Below are 21929 nucleotides of genomic sequence, written 5' to 3' on the forward strand. Positions count from 1 at the left end.
CAATCTCTTTTTTTGTTATGGGTCTATTTAGTTGTTCTACTTCTGATTGTGTTAGTTTTGGTAGGTAGTGTTTTTCCAGGAATTCATCTATTTCTTCTAGGTTTTCAGATTTGTTAGAGTACATTTTTTCCTAATAATCTGGTATGATTCTTTTAATTTCAGTTGGGTCTGTTGTGATATGGCCCATCTCGTTTCTTATTCGGGTTATTTGTTTCCTTTCCTTTATTTCTTTAGTCAGTCTGGCCAATGGTTTATCAATTTTGTTATTTTTTTCAAAGAACCAGCTTTTGACTTTGTTAATTCTTTCAATAGTTTTTCTGTTCTCTATTTCATTTAGTTCAGCTCTAATTTTTATTATTTGTGTTCTTCCGGTGCCTGATGGGTTCTTTTGTTGCTCACTTTCTATTTGTTCAAGTTGTAGGGACAGTTCTCTGATTTTGGCTCTTTCTTCTTTTTGTATGTGTGCATTTATCAATATAAATTGGCCTCTGAGCACTGCTTTTGCTGTGTCGCAGAGGTTTTGATAGGAAGTATTTTCGTTCTTGTTGCATTCTATGAATTTCTTTATTCCCTCCTTAATGTCTTCTATAACCCAGTCTTTTTTGAGCAGAGTATTCTTCAGTTTCCAAGTATTTGACTTCTTTTCCCTGATTTTTCTGTTATTGATTTCTACTTTTATGGCTTTGTGGTCTGAGAAGATGCTTTGTAATATTTCGATGTTTGGGATTCTGCAAAGGTTTGTTTTATGACCTAGTATGTGACCTATTCTAGAGAACGTTCCATGTGCACTAGAAAAAAAAGTATATTTTGTAGCTGTTGGGTGGAGTATTCTGTATAGGTCTATGAGGTCAAGTTGGTTGATTGTAGCAATTAGGTCTTCTGTGTCTCCATTGAGCTTCTTACTGGAAGTCCTATCCTTCTCCGAAAGTGGTGTGTTGAAGTCTCCTACTATACTTGTGGAGGTGTCTATCTCACTTTTCAGTTCTGTTAAAGTTTGTTTTATGTAACTTGCAGCCCTGTCATTGGGTGCATAAATATTTAATATGGTGATGTCTTCCTGGTCAATTGTCCCTTTAATCATTATGTAGTGTCCTTTATCCTTTGTGGTGTATTTAACTTTGAAGTCTATTTTGTCAGAAATTAATATTGCTATTCCTGCTCTTTTTTGATTGTTGTTTGCTTGACATATTTTTTTCCATCCTTTGAGTTTTAGTTTGTGTCTCTAAATCTGAGGTGTGTCTCTTACAGGCAGCGTATAGACGGTTCGTGCTTTTTTATCCAGTATGATACTCTCTGTCTCTTTATTGGTGCATTTAGTCCATTTACATTCAGTGTAATTATAGATAAGAATGTGTTTAGTGCTGTCATTTTTATGCCTTTTTGTGTGTGTTGTTGACAATTTCATTTTTCCACTTACTTTTTTGTGCCGAGACGTTTTTCTTTGTAAATTCTGTGTTCCTCATTTTCATAGTAGTCAAATTTATGTTTGGTGAGTCGTTATGTTTTTCTTGGTTTTTGAGTAATGGAATTGTTAGACCTCTTTGTGGTTACCTTAATATTTGCCTTTATTTTTCTAAGTAAAAACCTAACTTGTATCATCCTACATTGCCTTGTTTTCCTCTCCATATGACAGTTCTATGCCTCCTGTATTTAGCCACTCTGTTTGATTATTGTGATCTTTTACATAATGACTTCAATGATCCCCTGTTTTGAGCATTTTTTTCTTTCTAAAATTAATCTTAATTTGTTTATGTGATTTCCTTATTTGAGCTGATGTCAGGATGTTCTGTTCTGTTTCTTTGTGTTGTGTTGTTATCTGATGTTATTGATTTTCTGACCAAACAATTTCCTTTAGTATTTCTTGTAGCTTTGGTTTGGCTTTTGCAAATTCTCTAAGCTTTTGTTTATCTGTACATGTTTAAATTTTGCCTTCGTATTTGAGAGAGAGTTTTGCTGGATAAATGATCCTTGGCTGGCAGTTTTTCTCCTTCAGTGCTCTATATATGTCATCCCATTGCCTTCTTGCCTGCATGGTTTCTGCTGAGTAGTCTGAACTTATTGATTCTCCTTTGTAGGAGACCTTTCTTTTATCCCTGGCTGCTTTTAAAATTTTCTCTTTATCTTTGGTTTTGGCAAGTTTAATGATAATATGTCTTGGTGATTTTCTTTTTGGATCAATCTTAAATGGGGTTCGATGAGCATCTTGGATAGATATCCTTTCATTTTCACGATGCCCGGGAAGTTTTCTGCCTACAGATCTTCAACTATTCTCTCTGTATTTTCTGTTATCCCTCCTCGTTCTGGAACTCCAATCACACGCAAATTATTCTTCTTGATAGAGTCCCATATGATTCTTAGAGTTTCTTCATTTTTTTAATTCTTTTATCTGATTTTCTTTTCCAGCTATATTGGTGTCAATTCCCTGGTCCTCCAGATCTCCCACTCTGCATTCCAATTGTTCGAGTCTGCTCCTCTGACTTCCTATTGCGTTGTCTAATTCTGTAATTTTATTGTTAATCTTTTGGATTTCCGAATGCTGTGTCTCTGTGGATTCTTGCAACTTATTAATTTTTCCACTATGTTCATGAATAATCTTTTTGAGTTCTTCAACAGTTTTATCAGTGTGTTCCTTGGCTTTTTCTGTAGATTGCCTTATTTCATTTCTGAGGTCATCCCTGATGTCTTGAAGCATTCTGTAAATTAGTTTTTTATATTCTGCATTTGGCAATTCCAGGATTGTATCTTCATTTGGGAAAGATTTTGATTCTTTAATTTGTGGAGTTGTAGAAGCAATCCTGGTCTGCTTCTTTATGTGGTTTGATATCGACTGTTGTCTCCGAACCATCTATAAGATATTGTAGTGATTTATTTTATATTTTCTCACTGGGTCTTATCTTGTTTTGTTTTTTTTCAATATACATAGATGGGGTACTAGATGGCGCTGTCTTGATTGTTGTATCCTTTGAATCACTTATGTCCTCTTACCAGCTGGTTTGGGCCGGTACCAGAAATATAAGCCTAAGAGTCCATTCACTATTCTTGAGTAGAATCTGATTTTGTGTCACCAAGTATGTGGGGTAGACTGCCACCTATTTGCTTAGAGGAGTAGTGGTGATAGTTGTGTGCACCAGATTCTAATAGCAGCAGGGGGTCACATTCCAGGGGGAGCAGGATGCTGACAGGCTTCCCCCATGTGCCAGTGAGGTAGGTGTGTCTCTATTCCTAAAGCACTTTGATGGGTGGGCTCTGCAGCTGTACCTTAGGCACCCAATGCATGTACCTCTACAGATGGGTAGATGGCACTAATCTCATAACCCTATGGCAGGAGGTTAGGTGGTTTGGGTGGAGCTTCAGCCCTCAGTTCCCCATTGTGGGTTAGTGAGAGCTCTGTTGAATATGCAGAGATATCAGATCTGGGAAAATTGTCTTTCTAGTAATCTGCTAAAACAATTACAGTCAGATCACTCTCAAAATTGCCTTTGCATTATAATAGCCACCTTGTTCCCTGTAGGGATGAAAGCCCAAGACTGTGGATCACAAATGCTTGGCTGGAGCTGGTTCTATATTTTTAGCCCAATTTCGAGAAGTCAGTGAAGGACTCTTGGTCCCTGGGTTTTTTGTAGCTGCTTCTCTCAGGCCAGGAGAATGGGTTAGGAAAAGACAAAACAAACAAACAAAGAAAAAAAAAACTGCAGAGCACTTCACTCTCTGGCCCAGGAAGTTCCAATGTTAATGAAGCCTCCTGGGAAGGGGAGGGGAGGGATAAGATAGATAGGAGAGAGTACACCCAGGAATATAGACAAAGTTACTTATCTTGCTTGGGATGACTGTTTTATCTGAGATTCCCAAGGGGCATGTTGACTGTGTGTGCTGGCTGGGTAGAGATTACCCCTGAGTGTCAGGCCCGAGTCCTGTGCTTGTGCTGTCCCAGTAGCCGTGGTTAGTTCCTCCTCTCCCAGTCCAAAGTCCAGCGCCAAGGTTCCCCGGCTTGGATGCGCACTCCCAGCTCCAAAATCAGTCGCTGCCTCCCAGTGACTTCTCCTCCTGTCAGCCATGTTGCTACGCTGCCAGTGTGCACTGGCTGGGCTTCCCCCAGGGGCACTTCAGGGGGTTAGGGCTGTGCCCCGTGTTTGTGCTGTCACAGGATGCCGTGCTCAGCTCCCCTGCACCCAGTCCAAAGCCTGGCGCCAAGGTTTTCTGACTGGGACGCTGGCCCCAGGCTCCGAAAATAGTCACTGCTTCCCCGTGATTGTTCGTTCTCTCGTTAGCTCCGTCAGTGTGCGGCCTGCTTGCACTGGCTGAGTCTCTACGGAGGTTACCCCAGGGGGCTAGAGGTTAGGGCTGTGTCCCGTGCCTGCCCCGTCTCAGGAAGCCACAATCGGCTCTGCCACTCGGCACCAGTGAACTGCGGGGTCTCAGAGCTATGGGGTGAGTCACGGGTTCCAGAAGCGGTTGCTGGTTCAGGGCGCAGCTTTTCACTCCCCTGTCACTCAGGTCAACTCTTTAGATCTGTGTTTGATGGTCAGGGTTCGTAGATTGTCATGTATATGATCAATTCACTTGTTTTTCCGAGTCTTTGTTGCAAGAGGGATCCGAGGTAGCGTCTGCCTAGTCAGACATCTTGGCCCCTCCTCCTGGTTTTGCATTCTTGGTGGCAGGAGGTCCCCATGTCTCTCTGCTTGTTTCTCTCTTTTATATCTCAAAAGAGATTGATTCAAACCAAAAACAAACAAACAAATAAACCCTTTGCTCTCCACTGGATTCCATCGGACTCAAGACACAATTCAATCTTGTAGATTGAGTCCTGCTCAATTAACATAACTGCTTCTAATCCTGTCTCATTAGCATCATAGAGGGAGAATTTACAAAACATAGGAAAATCACATCAGATAACAAAATGGTGGACAGACACATTTGGGGGGACACAATGGAATCCATAACAGAAGATGGCACAACTTTTCTGAAAGGAGACAGAATGATTGGAATGGCAGAGCTGGCTCAAGGCGAAGGTTTTCTTATCTGTGATAATAGGAAATCACCCTAGTGTCTTCACGCAGTTGCTTCAGATAAGCCATCTGCCGCTCGTGCATGAAAGATCTCTGCCCCTGGATTTTTAATAAATGATAATGAAAGCCGATGGACTGGCTGGACTCCAGCCCAAAGTCTTATGCTTACCTACTGAGAACAGGGCCTAGCCCACACAAATCCCTGCTGATTTCTTGCTTCTACTCTCACAGCCCCAACGGCTTGGGGGATAAAGTGAAGTACTGAAGAACATCAAGCCCTTCCCTGTGGAGCGCTTTCTCATTGTCTCACTCTTCTTCTACTGCTTAAACGTTCTGGGGAGTGAGATGTGAAAACCTCAAATTCATGTGGCAGTTGAAAGTCAAAAATGAAGTCCTTCTCCTTAATGAACCCAAGAACGAAATTTCACAAGAGGTAACCTCCACAGATTTTGGCTTTTTTTGCATCCTGTCAGAACAACGACCTGAAAATTCAAATTGAGTTGTTGCTTTCTGCCTCACTGTCTTTTCCTTTGTGCTGTAATAGGTGTGCATTTGCTTTTTGCCAGAGTCCTTAAAGTTCCTTAAGTCAAGCTGACTTCATTCTGATTAATGTGAGTGTGTAGGTGGCCAGGGGCTTCCTGTATCCATGTGGACAAATCACCACACTGCAAAAGAAACCCTGAAGGGGAAGTTTTAAGCCAGTTGTCGTTGAGTTGATTCGCACTCATGGTAACCCCATGTGTGTCAGAATAGAATTGCGCTCCATAGGCTTTTCAATGGCTGCTTTTTCAGAAGTAGGTTGCCAGGCCTTTCTTTCTAGGCACCTCTGTGTGTGGACCTGAACCTCTAACCTTTTGGTCAGCAGCTGAGCACATCAACCATTTGCACCATGCAGGGACAACTGGGGAAGCTTTGATGGCTCCATATTCAGCCCTGAAGTGATGGCTCCACTGAAGTGACCTCAGTTAGCCGTTTCCATAGCGGCTGGGGCTGTTCACTGATTAAACATTTCTTCCCTCAGGAAAATCCTACTTTACTTTTGTTTACCCTTCCCAAAATCCATGTATGAGCCTGTATTGTCTGGACCATAGGATACTTTCCAATGACTCTGACAATTTTCCCTGGTGCCGTGGACCACCTGGTCCGGGAGCTACATCCTCAAGGTGTCTAGAGGTTCCAGATGCTGCAGCTGCAGTGCATAAGGAAGTCATGGTGCCCTGATTCATCTCTGAGGGTGAGCCAGCATCTGGGGTTGGGCCCTGGATTGGTCAGGTCTGGAGTAGACAACTGTTAGGTAGGACACGTAAATTTGCTACTCTTGGTAGGTTAAAAAGTCCAGTTTTGGCAGTTTCATATGGTACAAATCCATTCTGCAGCATTCCCACTGTTTCATTACTATTTTGGAGAGTGGGTGCCTATCTATCCTGGTTTGCCTAGGGCTCTCCCAAGTTTAACACTGAAAGTTCCATGTCTGGGGACATCAGAGGGTTTAGTCACCCTGCTGGGAGGTCAGGTACAAGCTCCTCAGCTTGGTATATGGGCTGCCTCATTTTATCTACATCCAATGCTCCATTATGGTTTTATGAGTAAGGTTAAGTATAATCGAGGTGGTGGTGGTTGTTGTTGTTAACTGTCATCAAGTTGACTCTGACTCATGGTGACGCCATGTATAACTGAATAAAATATTGCTCAGTCTTATGCCACTGTCATGATAACTGGTATGCTTCAGTCCATTATTGCAGCTACTCTGTATTTTGAGCTCCTTCCAACCTAGGATATTTATCTTCTATATCAGACAATATTCTGTTGTGCTCCATAGGGTTTTCATTGGCTAATTTTCAAAAGTAGGTTGTCAGGCCTTTTTTTACTAGTCTGTCTTAGTCCGGAAGTGCAAATGAAATCTGTCCACCATGGGTAACCCTACAGGTATTTGAAATACTGTGTGGCATAGCTTCCAGCATCATAGCAACATGCAAGCTACCGTAGTATGACAAATTGACAGACGGGTGGTGGATAATTAAGGTTACTTGTTGCCGAACATTATATGTGATCTCATTTAGTCCTCAAAATAGTCCTCTGAGGCTCCAGGAAGTTCGGCTAACTCCCCAAGATCTCCTCTACAGCAGGTGGGGGAGGATTCTTTTACCCCTGAATCTCAGTCACTGTTCTGAGCCAGACATTTCTGCTAGGGACTGGGGCTAAAGCTGTAAAAAGACAGACCAGGTTCCTGCCACCAGGGGGCTTATGTTCTCATGGAGAAACAATAAACAAGTAGACAAGCAAATAAACAGCAGGTGTATGGCATACTCAAGGCAACCAAACCAAAGCCAAACCCGTTGCCATGGAGTCCATTCAGACGCATAGCAACCCTACAGGACAGAGTAGAATTGCCTCACAGAGTTTCCAAGGAGTGCCTGGTGGATTCAAACTGCTGACCTTTTGGTTAACAGCCATAGCACTTAACCACTATGCCACAATGGTTTCCACTCAAGGCAAAGGTAGTCCCATATTTCACTCTTCATACATTGTTTGCTTTTCATTGAAGGCCAATTTCGTGCCAGGTGTTATCACAAGTATTGGTGATTGTAGGATGAATAATAAATATTTTTTGTTCTTAATATTACATGCAGGTAGAAACTAATAGTTGAGGTTAATAATAATAATGCTTTATAATTACATAGCTTTTTACCATTTAGGAAGGGCTTTCAAGTACTTTATTTCATTTGTTCCTACTGGTAACTCTGGAAGGGAGCCCTGGTGGTGCATTAATCACTAACCTGCTCACCAAAAGGTCAGTGGTTTGAACCTACCAGCTGCTCCATGGGACAAAGATAAGGCAATCTGCTTCCATAAAGATTTATAGCCTTGGAAATAATATGGGGCAGTTCTGCTCTGTCCTACAGGATCAGAATTGACTCAACGGTGGTGGGTTTGGTATGGTTTGGTAATTCTGAAAAGTATATCAGACTGTCTTGATCTCCCCCTTTTGCAAATGAGGTAATTGATGTTCAAACTCACCTAGCTAGTCAAGGGAGAACAGAGGCATTCGTTCACTCCAATGCTGAGCTGAGTATAATATCCTGCTCACAGGTAACTGCACATGTGGGGTATGTGGAGCAACAGCCTAACAAGTTTCATTATTTCTTTTCAGAGATATTTGTGTTGCCTTAATTTTTTATTAAATTAATAATTCAGAACCTAATATTGAAACTAAAACAAACAAAACAGCTACGCAGGATTCATTTCACCTGGTGGGACTGTTCCCATCTACGTACCAGCTACAAGTTGCAGTGGAGCTGACTCCAACTCGTGGCGACACCATGTATGTCAGGGTAGAACTATGCTCCATAGGGTTTTTAATGGCTGATTTTTGGAAGTAGATCACCAGGTCTTTCTTTCCAGGCACCTCTAGGTGGACTGGAACCACCAACCATTCATTTAGCAGCTGAGCATGTTAACCATTTGCACCACTCAAGGACTCTGCTTATTTATGTAACCAAAAATCAAAAACCTGTTGGAGTTGAGTTGATTCCCACTCATAGCAACCATATACAGGACAGAGTAGAACTGCTCCATAGGATTTCCGATGAGCAGCTGGTGGATTTGAACCACTGAGCTCTTAACTACTGTGCCACCAGGGCTCCCTGGGGTTTGGATGAGACATCAGCTATGGCAGCTTGAGTCCGCCAGATGGGAGTTGAGTGAAGGAGGCCAAGGACTGAGTTTCCAACCCTGGAACTGCCCATGGGTGGTCGGATCCATGAGGCTTTTGAGTATATGGTCACTCATTCATTTATCTACTCAGGAAGAATTTATTTATTGTGTCCTTTATGTTGGGAAGTGGCTCACATGCTGGAGATACAGAAATGAGATGTTAATGATTGTGCACTGTGCCATGATGATAAGCACTGTGGCTCAATGAGTAGAGTGCCTTCTGGGAGCACAGAAGAAGGGCCCACTTCTGAATTCATAGTTAGTGTAGTTCAAAAGGGGAAAGAATGCTCTAGTCAGAGGAAATGTGGGCACAAGCAAAGAAATAGAAGATATCATTGGTACACTGGGGTACTATTGATGGTCCAGGAGCCCGGGTGGCACAGTGGTTAAAAGCTTGACTACTAACCAAAAGGTTAGCGGTTTGAATCCACCAGCTTCTCCTTAGAAATGCTATGGGGCAGTTCTACTCTGTCCTATAGGGTTGCTATGAGTCGGAATCAATGCCATGGCAATGGATTTGGGTTTTGGTTAATATAGATTTTGAGAAATGTTATATGAAAATACTTGATTTGTGTGAGGGCCATCTGGCCTACTGGTCTTGGGTAGCAGGTTTTATCGTGGGGCTCCTTCCATTTGGGTACATGGGGGAACCTCTAGCTTTGCCTAATACCCCAGCTATTCAGCTTCAATGAAAGTTTCTTTCACCTTTCACCATTACACAAGTCCCCACTGAAGGGAAGCAAATACTATCAGCAGGAAAAGCATACTCCCAAAGAACTCCAGAGGCATAAAAGAGTGGGTGGGATACCGTATGTTCCACAAGTCATGAAAGGGTTTTATATATATATATGTGTGTGTGTGTGTGTGTCTCAGCTACCCATGATGTAACTTCTTTTTAAATGAGTGTATAATATTAGCAACTGAACGCAAAACTGGTGAACACCATTTTAGTGGAATGAGATGATCTGGATTACAAAATTTTTAGTGGATGCGGGTCCTAAGATTTTTACTATATACCACATTTTCTACAAAAAGCATATTCCATGTATTTTACAACAAAGAAAATGAGTCAGTGAACTTAGTTGTTTGAACAATCCATGTAAAATTATGTTGACCTCCCACAATGAAAACCTGACTTTCACCAATTTTGCTTTAAACAGCTCAGTTTTGAGGATTGTTTTGTAACAAATGCTATAACTATAAATGTTTATTAGAAAGAAATAGTACATCCCAAAGAGACCCACTGAGATAAGGGGCTTAAATTACACGGGAGGGGACTAGAGGAGACAGATGTCAATGAAGGTGCTGAAGTGGTAGCAGCCTCATAGCTTAAATAACCTTGTGTGTGGGTGCCCTTGTGACGCTACGTGAATTTTATTTCTGGCAGGCATATTCTCCCACACTGGAGCTGGTACCAATTTCATTTGGTGCCCTGACACTTCCCTTCCATTGTGGCACTCGCTTTTCCTTGTGTCCTGTCTGTTCGGCATCTTTTCTTTGGACAACTGGTGCCCCTGTTTTGTTGATGCCCTAAGTATGTGTTTACCTTGTTTATTGGGTAATCCGTCCCTGCCAGTGACAGAAATCGGTTAAAATCAGAAAGGAGACCATAGAAAATACCAAACAACTCCTGTTTAGTTTTTAGATAAGATTCCTTCCAAAATGCACGACAGGAGAGCCTGAGCTTCAAGCCCTCCCTTCATTTGAAGGGAGTGGAAGTAGCTTGGAGGTCCCACTGTGCTTCTCTTGGGAGGCCTAGGTGTCAGGGCTGACTCACAGGACTCTCATTCAGAAGCTTCAGGGCAGCACAGCAAGTTGAGAGAGTGGGCAGAGCTTAGTCAGATCCTGCTTGTAAAGGAACCCTTAGTGGCTTCTTTACCTCTGCTTGTGGGGGAACGTTGTGAGACCAAGTTTCCGCTTGTGGTCTGAGTTGCTTGCTGAACAGGCACTGGCTCCAGTCTGTTAGTCAAAGCCAGCAAGAGTCTGCAGATGAGAGGGACAAGGGGTAGGAAAATTAGGAGCCTGAACCTACACCTGACTTTTCCTCTTGGACAAAGAATTAATCTTTCTTTGGGCTTCTCTCCCCATGGATTGCTGCTGTTGTGAACAGTTTTTCATGGGAATTATTGTGACTTAATATTTTTAAAAATTCCCTCAAAGGCAGCCAGCAACCTCCCGATTTGATTAGCTGTATTTCTCAAACTGGGGTGTGCTGTGGTTTCCCAGCAGATATGAAGAACCGTGGGGCCGGTATGGAACATCTTTGTGAACGGTCAACTTTACTTGAAGATTTAGGGAATTTTTTTGTTGCTTCAGGCTCTATTCATAGGCTCTCAAATCACAGAGCTCAAGTTTGAGGGGCACAGAACTAGACCAAAGTCATAGCTCAGAGAGACCTGCATCCACACACGTCATTAAATTATTCTCTGTACTTCATTTCATTCTCATATTCTCTATGATTTTTTGTCTCGTGTCAGATGGGTCACCAATAAAGTGAAGACCATTTTGTGCAGACAAACTATTTTTAATAAAAAAAAAATTGTGAGGCACTGTGAGCAATCGAGCATATGATTTGATTTTTCTGAATAAATTTTGCATAGCAAGTTTTGAAAGCAATTTTTGATGCCGACGTCATAGTAGAGGCTTGAATTAAACTATTGTTTTTATATCTCATAGTCATTGTAATTTGATCTCTAAAGTTAGGTAGATTGCCATTGAATAAAATTATATTTAAACAGCCAGGATATTTGGTTGACTTTAGATGACTAATTACCTTTATTATCATCATGCAGGAGAATCAGGCTCTTTCTGTCTTAAAAATAAAGCATGGTGACGTTTCTTCTGGTTCACAATTCAAATTGAATGGCTTGGGGTCAGTAAAAAGCAGGCGAGCTGAAGATATGAAACACTGTTTAAAAGGGGGCTATTTTTGCTCCTAAGGAGCCCTGGTGGTGCAGTGGTTAAGTGGTCGGCTGCTAACTGAAAGGTTGGTGGTTTGAACCCACCAGTTGCTCTTCAGAAGAAAGGCGTGGCAGTCTGCTTCCTTAAAGATTACAGCTTGGAAATGCTTTGGGGCCATTCTGCTCTGTCCTACTGGGTTGCTATGAGTCAGAATCGACTCAATGCAATGGGTTTGTTTTTGTTGCCATCTTGGCTTTAATTAGTAGAAAGAATTACGTATCAGTGTTGAGGATGAAGTAGCAGTTGGGCTCCAGTCACCATTCAGTGGATCAACCCATTGATCTGGCACCTTGGAGCTTGAGTGTCAGAAACTGTAGCCATGCCACGTAAGGACAATGTAAGAGCTTCCAAGCCCAGACTAATGAAACAGTTTCTGTGATATCGAGCCAGCTCTGAGGAGGAAGGCAGATGAAGGCAGCAGATGACAGCCTCTTCACAGCTGTCTGAATCTTGGGAAGTATGGTATCTGAATGGATTTATGCTTTTAAACATCTTGGATTGTTTTGATGACATGGTCTTGGCAAATAGGTTTTTGTTTTGTTTCCTTTTTCCCCTCTGTGTAATGATTTTTATCATTTGAACCACCCTGTGTTTTGTGATTATTCTCTTTGTTAGAAGAAAGCTAACAGATGATATGTTCACTTTACCTTTTCTCTGCTCAAATGGCTTTTTGGTGCAATTGTGGATTCTGTAAAAAGTTTTAAGAGGCAGTGCCATTATGAAAGTTAGTAAGAATGTAACAATGATCATGAACTTAGATTCAAATCCCTCAATCTGGAATTTTTATTTGAAATTCAAGTTACAGATATTTTCTTTGATTTGTATGGATTTTGCAATTTGTAAGCAAACAGAATATTTCTGTACCCATCTTCTCAGTAAGGGATGGTAAAACATGAAACATTTAAGCAGCCCCAGGAGGCTATATTTTCGTTTTTTTCCCATGGAGGTGGTTTCTTAATAGGTAATCAAGGAAGATGTCTCTTTCCACAGAGAGGTATGAATAGAACACAAAATCTATTTTTTGGTGTCAGCAAGGGGTCCCTATTTGTTACTTTGGTATAGAGTCATGTATTCAAAAAAGAAAAATGTGAAGGAGGATTATTTCTAATTATGAAACTTTCTACCTGTCCAAGAAAAAGGAGCTACTATAGTGTCATGAAGACTTGCATTTCTACGATTTTATATACTTCTCCAGGGAATTAGAATAAATTAACACAAGAGAAACTTAAACAGAGGAAGCAAGCCTGGAATTGTGACAGCTCCTACTGTGTTGGTCCCACAGATGTTTAACCCAAGCACCATGATCCCTTGAATTCAAGGGTGGGTTAGCCAGTAAGCAAGGTACACACAGATTACAGTAAACAAAGTATGCACAGGCTTGCTTGTATTTATTTACTAATCTGTAATGTGAAAAAAAAAAATTTTTTTTTTTTTAATGTTACAGATTAGTAAGTAAGAGCAAATAAGCCCAGGTGTACCTTGCTTACTGGGTAACTAGCCCCAGCTTGAATTGTACTAAAACTGCTCTGGAGTCTGCGAGAATCTAGCTTTGAATCTCAGCTCTTTCCTTTACAGATTGTATTCACTTGAGCAAGTTACTTGATTTTTTTTGAGGTTCAGTTACCTTGCCTGTAAAATGGGCACAAATAATATGTGCCTTGCAAAGTTTTTGAGAGAATCGAATAGGGTAATTTTTATAAAACCCATACCCCAGCTTTTGGCACATGATGGGCTTAACTGCTGGGGCCCATCATCGTACAACTACTCCTAAGAAACAAATGCTCACAGTGAACCATAGCACTCCCTAGAGAAAAAAATGAGGCCACCACTCCAAAAATAGAAATTCTTGACTGTTTACTTTCTTTATGCTACTCAATCTAACGGTTCTTTATAGCTAACACTTGGCATGTGTAATTGAAGTATTAAAAATATTAAATTTGTCTTGGTGTCAAAATAAAAATAATAGTGATGATAATAACAAAATAAGCATTTTCCTTTGGTTAACTTTAAGGGATACTAGTGTGATATAACTTCAGTATGTATCCATTTGGTTCCAATCCAGAGAGAGAAATCATGGAGAAATTTGAACAGAGAAAGTTCAATGTAAAGAATTAAAATATAACAAGGGATTGGAGTAATGAGAGATTGGATAGTAAGAAGTCAAGAGAACTCTAAAGACCATAAACAAAAAAACCTCATTGCCATCAAGTTAATTCTGACCCATGGGGACCCCATGTGTGACAGAATAGAACTGCTCCATAGGGTTTTCTTGGTTGTAACCTTTATGCAAGCAGATGGCAGGCCTTTCTTCTGTGGTGTCTCTGGGTGGAATCAAGTGCAAACCAATCACGTGCAAACCATTTGCACCACCAGGGACCTCTAAAGACAACAGCACGGCAGCTATAAAGAGTAGTCACCACCCTGGGGCTGAGGGAGAGCACCCTAGGGAGAACTCCCTGCCCTAATAGGCTGAGATCCAGACCTTGCTGGAGAAGGCATGGCCATGGCTCACTGGATGGTAGAGAAGTTACTGTGGTGCCACATTAATGGAACTCACTGGAAATCCAGAATCTGGAACTTGCTGGAAATCTTTCCTCTAATGTTTCAGGGAAAACTGTGGGGATGTGTCTCATTGGAGGCATTGTGCCTCTGCTACAAAACTGCCTGCGTGGGGGTGCTGGGGAAGCTGCTGGGTGCTGCTGGCCACCACACACTTCAGGGCTGGGTACTGGGAGATCTGGGCACTGGGGTTGCTGCTTGCACTGCAGGAGTCTGCCAGAAGCAGGAAGTAAAACTCTGTCCTCTGGCAATGTCTTAACATTGGGCTTTATTCACAAAGCTTAACGTATCAGTTGGCAAAGGAAACATACCAAAAGGGCCCAGAGCCATTTTCACAGAAGAGGCAAAAAGGGTGAATTTGGAGCTGAGAGCCAGTGAGTGAGTAACTCCACTATCAGAGAAAAACTTCAAGAAATACAGATGAGTTTCATATGGTAGGACTTACGAAATGAGAAAGTATAATGACGTAAGTGGGAGTCCCTGGGTGGTGTAAATCGTTAAGTGACCAGCTACTAGCTGAAAGGTTGTTGGTTCCAACCCACTCAGAGGTGCTTCAGAACAAAGGCCTGGCAATCCACTTGCAAATAGTCGCAGCGGCGAAGACCCTATGGAGCAGTTGTACTCTGAAATACATGGGCCTGCCACGAGTTAGAATCAACTCTACCTCAACTGGTTTAGTTCTTTCGTTTAATGACATAAATATGGGCTTGCCTGTGGTCAGGTGGAGAATCTATACTTCCTTATTTTCGCCCTTTTGTACATTTGGTTTTCTCACAGTACACTTAGGATGTGAAGACTGAACTGAAAGGGACACTGTAAGAAAAGATTTTATGAAATTTTGGTCTATTGACATAAAAATATTGCTAAAGATATTACTCAATATGCTGCATAGGGCACTCAGCTGAGAAGTCTGTGGAGCATTTTCTCTCTGGTTGCCCCTCTTTTGAGCAACAGGTCTTTGTTTCTCTTAAGACATGAAAAGTACAGAGGAGTACCTGTCCCACTGTTAGTGACCAACAGACAGTAGTTATCAGGTTGGATATTGTGCAATTGACTGACCAGATTAGGATGTTGAAAAGAAGAAATATATCAAGGGGGGAGATACAAAATGGAAACATAAACAAGCCTAAAAGAAACAGTGGTAATATAAATATACTCCCCGGTAGAACATCCATTTGGCCCTAAGCTTTCTTACTAGCAGCTTTATAAAGTAATTGGTGTTTGACTGATAGATTGCAAACCACTGCAGTGATCAGTTATTAACTACATTGAATCAGCTGGGAAACACTGCCTGGGTTGCACGTTCAGGACTTTGTGCAGGCATCACTCGACTGGATCAGGGCTTAAAACTGGTTCCACTGGTTTGAATCCCTGCAGAGAATTTGCATTACCTTTTTTTTTTCTTAATACTTTTTATTGTGCTTTAAGTGAAAGTTTACAAATCAAGTCAGTTTCTCACACAAAAATATATATACATCTTGCTATATACTCGCAATTACTCTCCCCCTAATGAGACAGCCTGCACCCTCCCTCCACTCTCTCTTTTCATGTCCATTTTGCCAGCTTCTAACCCCCTCTACCTTCTCATCTCCCCTCCAGGCAGCAGATGCCAACATAGTCTCAAGTGTCCACGTGATCCAAGAAGCTCACTCCTCACCAGCATCCCTCTCCAACCCATTGTCCAGTCCAATCCATGTCTGAACCTTCGGGAATGGTTCCTGTCCTGGGCCAACAGAAGGTCTGGGGGCCATGGCCACTGGGGTCCTTCTACTCTCAGTCAGACCATTAAGTCTGGTCTTTTTATGAGAATTTGGGGTCTGCATCCCATCGCTTTCCTGCTCCCTCAGGGATTCTCTGTTGTGTTCCATGTCAGGGCAGTCATCCGTTGTAGCTGGGCACCATCCAGTTCTTCTGGTCTCAGGATGATGTAGTCTCTAGTTCATGTGGCCCTTTCTGTCTCTTGGGCTCGTAATTACCTTGTGTCCTTGGTGTTCTTCATTCTCCTTTGATCCAGGTGGGCTGAGACTCATTGGTGCATCTTAGATGGCCGCTTGCTAGCTTTTAAGACCCCAGATGCCACTCTTCAAAGTGGGATGCAGAATGTTTTCTTAATAGATTTTATTATGCCAATTGACTTAGATGTCCCCTGAAACCATGGTCGTGCTACGCCGACCTTCGAAGCATTCAGTTTATTCAGGAATCTTCTTTGCTCTTGGTTTAGTCCAATCCTGCTGACCTCCCCTGTATTGTGTGTTGTCTTTCTCTTCACCTAAAGTGGTTTCAGAGATTGCTCACTGTTCTTTTTCGATGTGTAGTATTCCATTGTGTGAATATACCATAATTTATTTATCCCTTCATCCTTTGATGGGCACCTTGGTTGCTTCCCTCTTTTTGCTATTGTAAACAGTGCTGCAATGGACATGAGTATGCATACATCTGTTCGTGTAAAGGCTCTCGTTTCTCAAGGATATATTCCAAGAAGTGGGATTACTGGATTACATGGTAGTTCTATTTCTAGCTTTTGAAGGAAGGGCCAAATGGATTTCCAAAGTGGTTGCACCATTTGACATTCCCACCAGCAGTGTAGAAGTGTTCCAATCTCTCCACAGCCTCTCCAACATTTTTTATTTTGTATTTTTTGGATTAATGCCAGCTTTGTTGGAGTGAGATGAAATCTCATTGTAGCTTAGATTTGCATTTCTCTAATGGCTAGTGATCGGGAGCATTTCCTCATGTATCTGTTACCTACCTGAATGTCTTCTTTAGTGAAGTATCTGTTCATATCTTTTGCCCATTTTTTAATTGGGTTATTTGTCTTTTTGCAGTTGAGTTTTTGCAGTATCATGTAGATTGTAGAGATCAGGTGTTGGTCATAAATGTCATAGCTAAAAACTTTTTCCCAGTCTGTAGGTAGTCTTTTTACTCTTTTGGTGAAGTCTTTGGATGAGCATAGGTGTTTGATTTTTAGGAGCTTCCAGTTATCTAGTTTTTCTTCTATGTTCTTTATAATGTTTTGTATACTGTTTATGCCATGTATTAGGGCTCCTAACGTTGTCCCTATTTTTTCTTCCATGATCTTTATCGTTTTAGATTTTATATTTAGGTCTTTGATCCATTTTGAATTAGTTTTTGTGCTTGGAGTGATGTATGGGTCTTGTTTCATTTTTTTGCCGATGGACATCCAGTTATGCCAGCACCATTTGTTAAAACAGATGGTCTTTTCCCTAATTAACTATTTTGGGGCCTTTGTCAAATATCAGCTGCTTATATGTGGATGGATTTATGTCTGGATTCTCAGTTCTGTTCCATTGGTCTATGTATCTGTTCTTCTACCAGTACCAGGCTGTTTTGACTACCGTGGCAGTATAATAGGTTCTAAAATCAGGTAGAGTGAGACCTCCCACTTTGTTCTTCTTTTTCAATAATGCTTTACTTATCCGGGCCCTCTTTCCCTTCCATATGAAATTGTTGATTTTTTTCACCATCTCATTAAAGAATGTCATTGGAATTAGGATTGGAATTGCATTAAATCTGTAGATCGGTTTTGGGGGAATAGACATTTTTATAATGTTAAGTCTTCCTATCCATGAGGAAGGTATGTTTTTTCACTTATGTAAGTCTCTTTTGGTTTCTTGCAGAAGTGTATTGTAGTTTTCTTTGTATAAGTCTTTTATATCTCTGGTAAGATTTAATTCTAAGTATTTTATCTTCTTGGGGGCTGCTCTAAAGGTATTGATTTGTTGTTTTCCTCTTCGATGTTCTTTTTGTTGGTGTAGAGAAATCCAACTGATTTTTGTATGTTTATATTGTATCCCAATACTCTGCTGAACTCTTCTATTAGTTTCAGTAGTTTTCTTGAGGATTTCTTAGGGTTTTTTATGTATAAGATCATGTCGTCTGCTAATAGAGATAACTTTACTTCTTCATTGCCAATCTGGATGCCTTTTATTCTTTTGTCTACCCTAATTGCTCTTGCTAGGGCCTCCAGCACAATGTTGAATAAGAGTGGTGATAAAGGGCATCCTTGTCTGGTTCCCATTCTCAAAGAAAATGCTTTCAGGCTCTCTACATTTAGGATGATGTTGGCAGTTGGCTTTGTATAGATGCCCTTTATTATGCTGAGGAATTTTCCTTCTATTCCTATTTTGCTGAGAGTTTTTATCATGAATGGGTGTCGAACTTTGTCAAATGCCTTTTCTGCATCAATTGATAAAATCATGTGATTCCTGTCTTTTGTTTTATTTATGTGAGGGATTACATTAATTGTTTTTCTAGTGTTGAACCATCCCTGCATACCTGGTATGAATCCCACTTGGTCATGGTCAATTATGTTTCTGATATGTTGTTGAATTCTATTGGCTAGAATTTTGTTGGGGATTTTTACATCTAAATTCATGAAGGATATAGGTCTGTAATTTGCTTTTTATGTGGTGTCTGTACCTGGTTTTGGTATCAGGGATAGGCTGGCTTCATAGAATGAGTTTGGGAGTGTTCTGTCCTTTTCTATGCTCTGAAATACCTTTAGTAGTAGTGGTGTTAACTCTTCTCTGAAAGTTTGGTAGAACTCTGCAGTGAAGCCGTCCGGACCACGGCTTTTTTTCTTGGGAGTTTTTTTATTTCCTTTTCAATCTCTTCTTTTGTTATGGGTCTATTTAGTTGTTCTACCTCTGTTTGTGTTAGTTTAGGTAGGTAGTGTTTTTATAGGAAATCATCCATTTCTTCTTGATTTTCAGATTTGTTAGAGTATAATTTTTCATAGTAATCTGATATGGTTCTTTTAATTTCAGTTGGGTCTTGTTTTAATATTGCCCATCTCATTTCTTATTCGGGTTATTTGCTTCCTTTCCTGTTTTTCTTTTGTCAGTTTGGCCAATGGTTTATCAATTTTGTTGATTTTTTTCAAAGAACCAGCCTTTGGTCTCATTAACTCTTTCAATTGTTTTTGTTTTCTATTTCATTTAGTTCAGCTCTAATTTTTATTACTTGTTTTCTTCTGGTGCGTTAGCATTTCCTTTGTTGCTCTCTTTCTATTTGTTCAAGTTGTAGGGATAATTCTTTGATTTTGGCCCTTTCTTCTTTTTATATGTGTATATTTATTGATATAAATGGACCTCTGAGTACTGCTTTCGCTGTGTCCCACATGTTCTGATAGGAAGTGTTTTCATTCTCATTGGATTCTCTGAATTTCCTTATTCCATGCTTAATGTCTTCTATAATCCAGTCTTTTTCGAGCAGGGTATTGTTCAGTTTCCAAGTGTTTGACTTCTTTTCCCTGTTCTTTCTGTTATGATTTCCACTTTCATGGCCTTGTGGTCAGAGAGGATGCTTTATAATATTTCAATGTTTTGGATTCTGCTAAGGCTTGCTTTATGACCTAATATGTGGTCTATTCTAGAGAATGTTCCATGTGCACTAGAAAAGAAAGTATACTTGGTTGCTGTTGTGTGGAGTGTTCTGTATATGTCTGTGAGGCCGAGTTGGTTGACTGTGGCATTTAGATCTTCCATGTCTTTATTGAGCTTATTTCTGGATGTCCTGTCCTTTACCGAAAGTGGTGTGTTGAAGTCTCCTACTATTGTTGTGGAGCTATCTATCTCACTTTTCAGTGCTGATAGAGTTTGTTTTATGTATCTTGCAGCCCTGTCATTGGGTGCATAAATATTTAATATGGTTATATCTTCTTGGCATAGTGTCCCTTCAATCATTATATAGTGTCCTTATCCTTTAAGATGGATTTAACTTTAAAGTCTTTTTTTTCAGATATTAATATTGGTACTCCTGATCTTTTTTTGTTTGTTGTTTGCTTGATATATTTGTTTCCATCCTTTGAGTTTTAGTTTGTTTGTGTCTCTAAGTCTAAGGTGTGTCTCTTGTAGGCAGCATACAGACAGATCTTGTTTTTTAATCCATTCTGCTACTCTCTGTCTCTTTATTGGTGCATTTAGTCCGTTTACATTCCATGTAATTATGGATAGGTATTAATTTAGTGCTATCATTTTCATGTCTTTCCTTATGTGTTTTTGACAGTTTCTTTTTCCAACTTAATTTTATGTGCTGAGTAGATTATCTTTATCTATTGTCCTTTCCTAATATTCATTCCTACTCATAGCAACCAGAATTGATTCGAAGGCACTGGGTTTGGTTTGGTTAATATTCATTGTTGTTGATTTTGTTTCTGTTGAGTCTCTATTTTTTTCTTGTATTTTATTTTGATGAATAGGATAGTTTGTCTCCTTTGTGGTTACCTTATTATTTATGCCTATTTTCTAAATTTAAACCTAACTTTTATTTTTTTGTATCACTTTATGTTCCTCTCCATATGGAAGGTGTATGATTACATTTCTTAGTCCCTCTTTATTGTTTTAATGTTTCTTCTTTTATATAATAACATTGCTGTCACCGTGTTTTAAGCTTTTTTTTTATAATCTTGCTTTGTTTATTTGATTTCCTTGTCTGGGTTGATTTCTGATTGCCCAGTGTTCTAGTCTTGGGTTGATACCTGATATCATTGATTTTCTAACGAAGAATTCCATTAATATTTCTTGTAGCTTTGGTTTGGTTGTTATGAATTCCCTAAACTTCTGTTTTTCTGGAAATGTCCTAATTTCACCTTCATATTTAAGAGCCAGTTTTGCTGGATATATGGTTCTTGGCTGGTAACTTTTTTCCTTAAATTTTTTAAATAATTCATCCCATTGCTTTCTTGCCTGCATGGTTTCTACCAAGTAGTCCGAGCTTATTCTTATTGGGTCTCCTTTGTAGGTGACTTTTTGTTTATCCTTAGCTACTCTTAAAATTCTCTCTCTTTAGTTTTGGCAAGTTTGATTATAATATGTCTTGGTGACTTTCTTTTAACATCTACCTTATGTGGAGTTTGATGGGCATCTTGGATAGATATCTTCTCATCTTTCACCATATTAGAGAAGTTTTCTGCCAACAAATCTTCAACATTTCTCTCTGTATTTTCTGTTATCCCTCCCTGTTCTGGTACTCTGATCACTCCTAGGTTATTTCTCTTGATAGAGTCCCACATGATTCTCAAGGTTTCTTCATTTTTAAAAATTCTTTTACCTGATTTTTCTTCAAACATATTAGTGCTGAGTGATTTATCTTCAAGTTCAGAAATTCTGGCTTCTACTTGCTCATTTCTGCTCCTCTGACTTTCTATTGAGTTGTCTACTTCTGTTATTTTATTGTTAATTTTCTGAATTTCTGATTGCTGTCTGTCTATGGATTTTTCCAGCTTATTAAACTTTTCATTATGTTCCTGAATAATCTTTCTAATTTCTTCAATTGCTTTATCTGTGTGTTGCTTGGCTTGTTCTGCATACTGCCTCATTTCTGTCCTGATGTCTTGAAGGGTTCTGTATATTAACCTTTTGTATTGTGGCTCTAGTAATTCCAGGAATGCACTTTCATCTAGAAGATCCCTGGATTCTTTGTTTTGAGAGCTTGTTAAGGTGATCATGATCTGTTTCATTATGTGACTTGATATTGACTATTGTTTCTGAGCCATCTATAAGTTATTGTATTAGTTTATGCTTGCTTACTGTGTTGTGGCTTCTTGCTTTGTTTTGTTTTGATATACCCAAATGGGTTGCTTGAGTGAGCTAGCTTGATTATTTTCCGCTTTGGAGCTCTGATGTCCTGTCCCCAGATCGTTAGTGCTGTTATCAGGTATATCAGTCT

This window comes from Loxodonta africana, chromosome 18, assembly GCF_030014295.1.
Source record: "Loxodonta africana isolate mLoxAfr1 chromosome 18, mLoxAfr1.hap2, whole genome shotgun sequence".
Taxonomy (NCBI): Eukaryota; Metazoa; Chordata; class Mammalia; order Proboscidea; family Elephantidae; genus Loxodonta; species Loxodonta africana.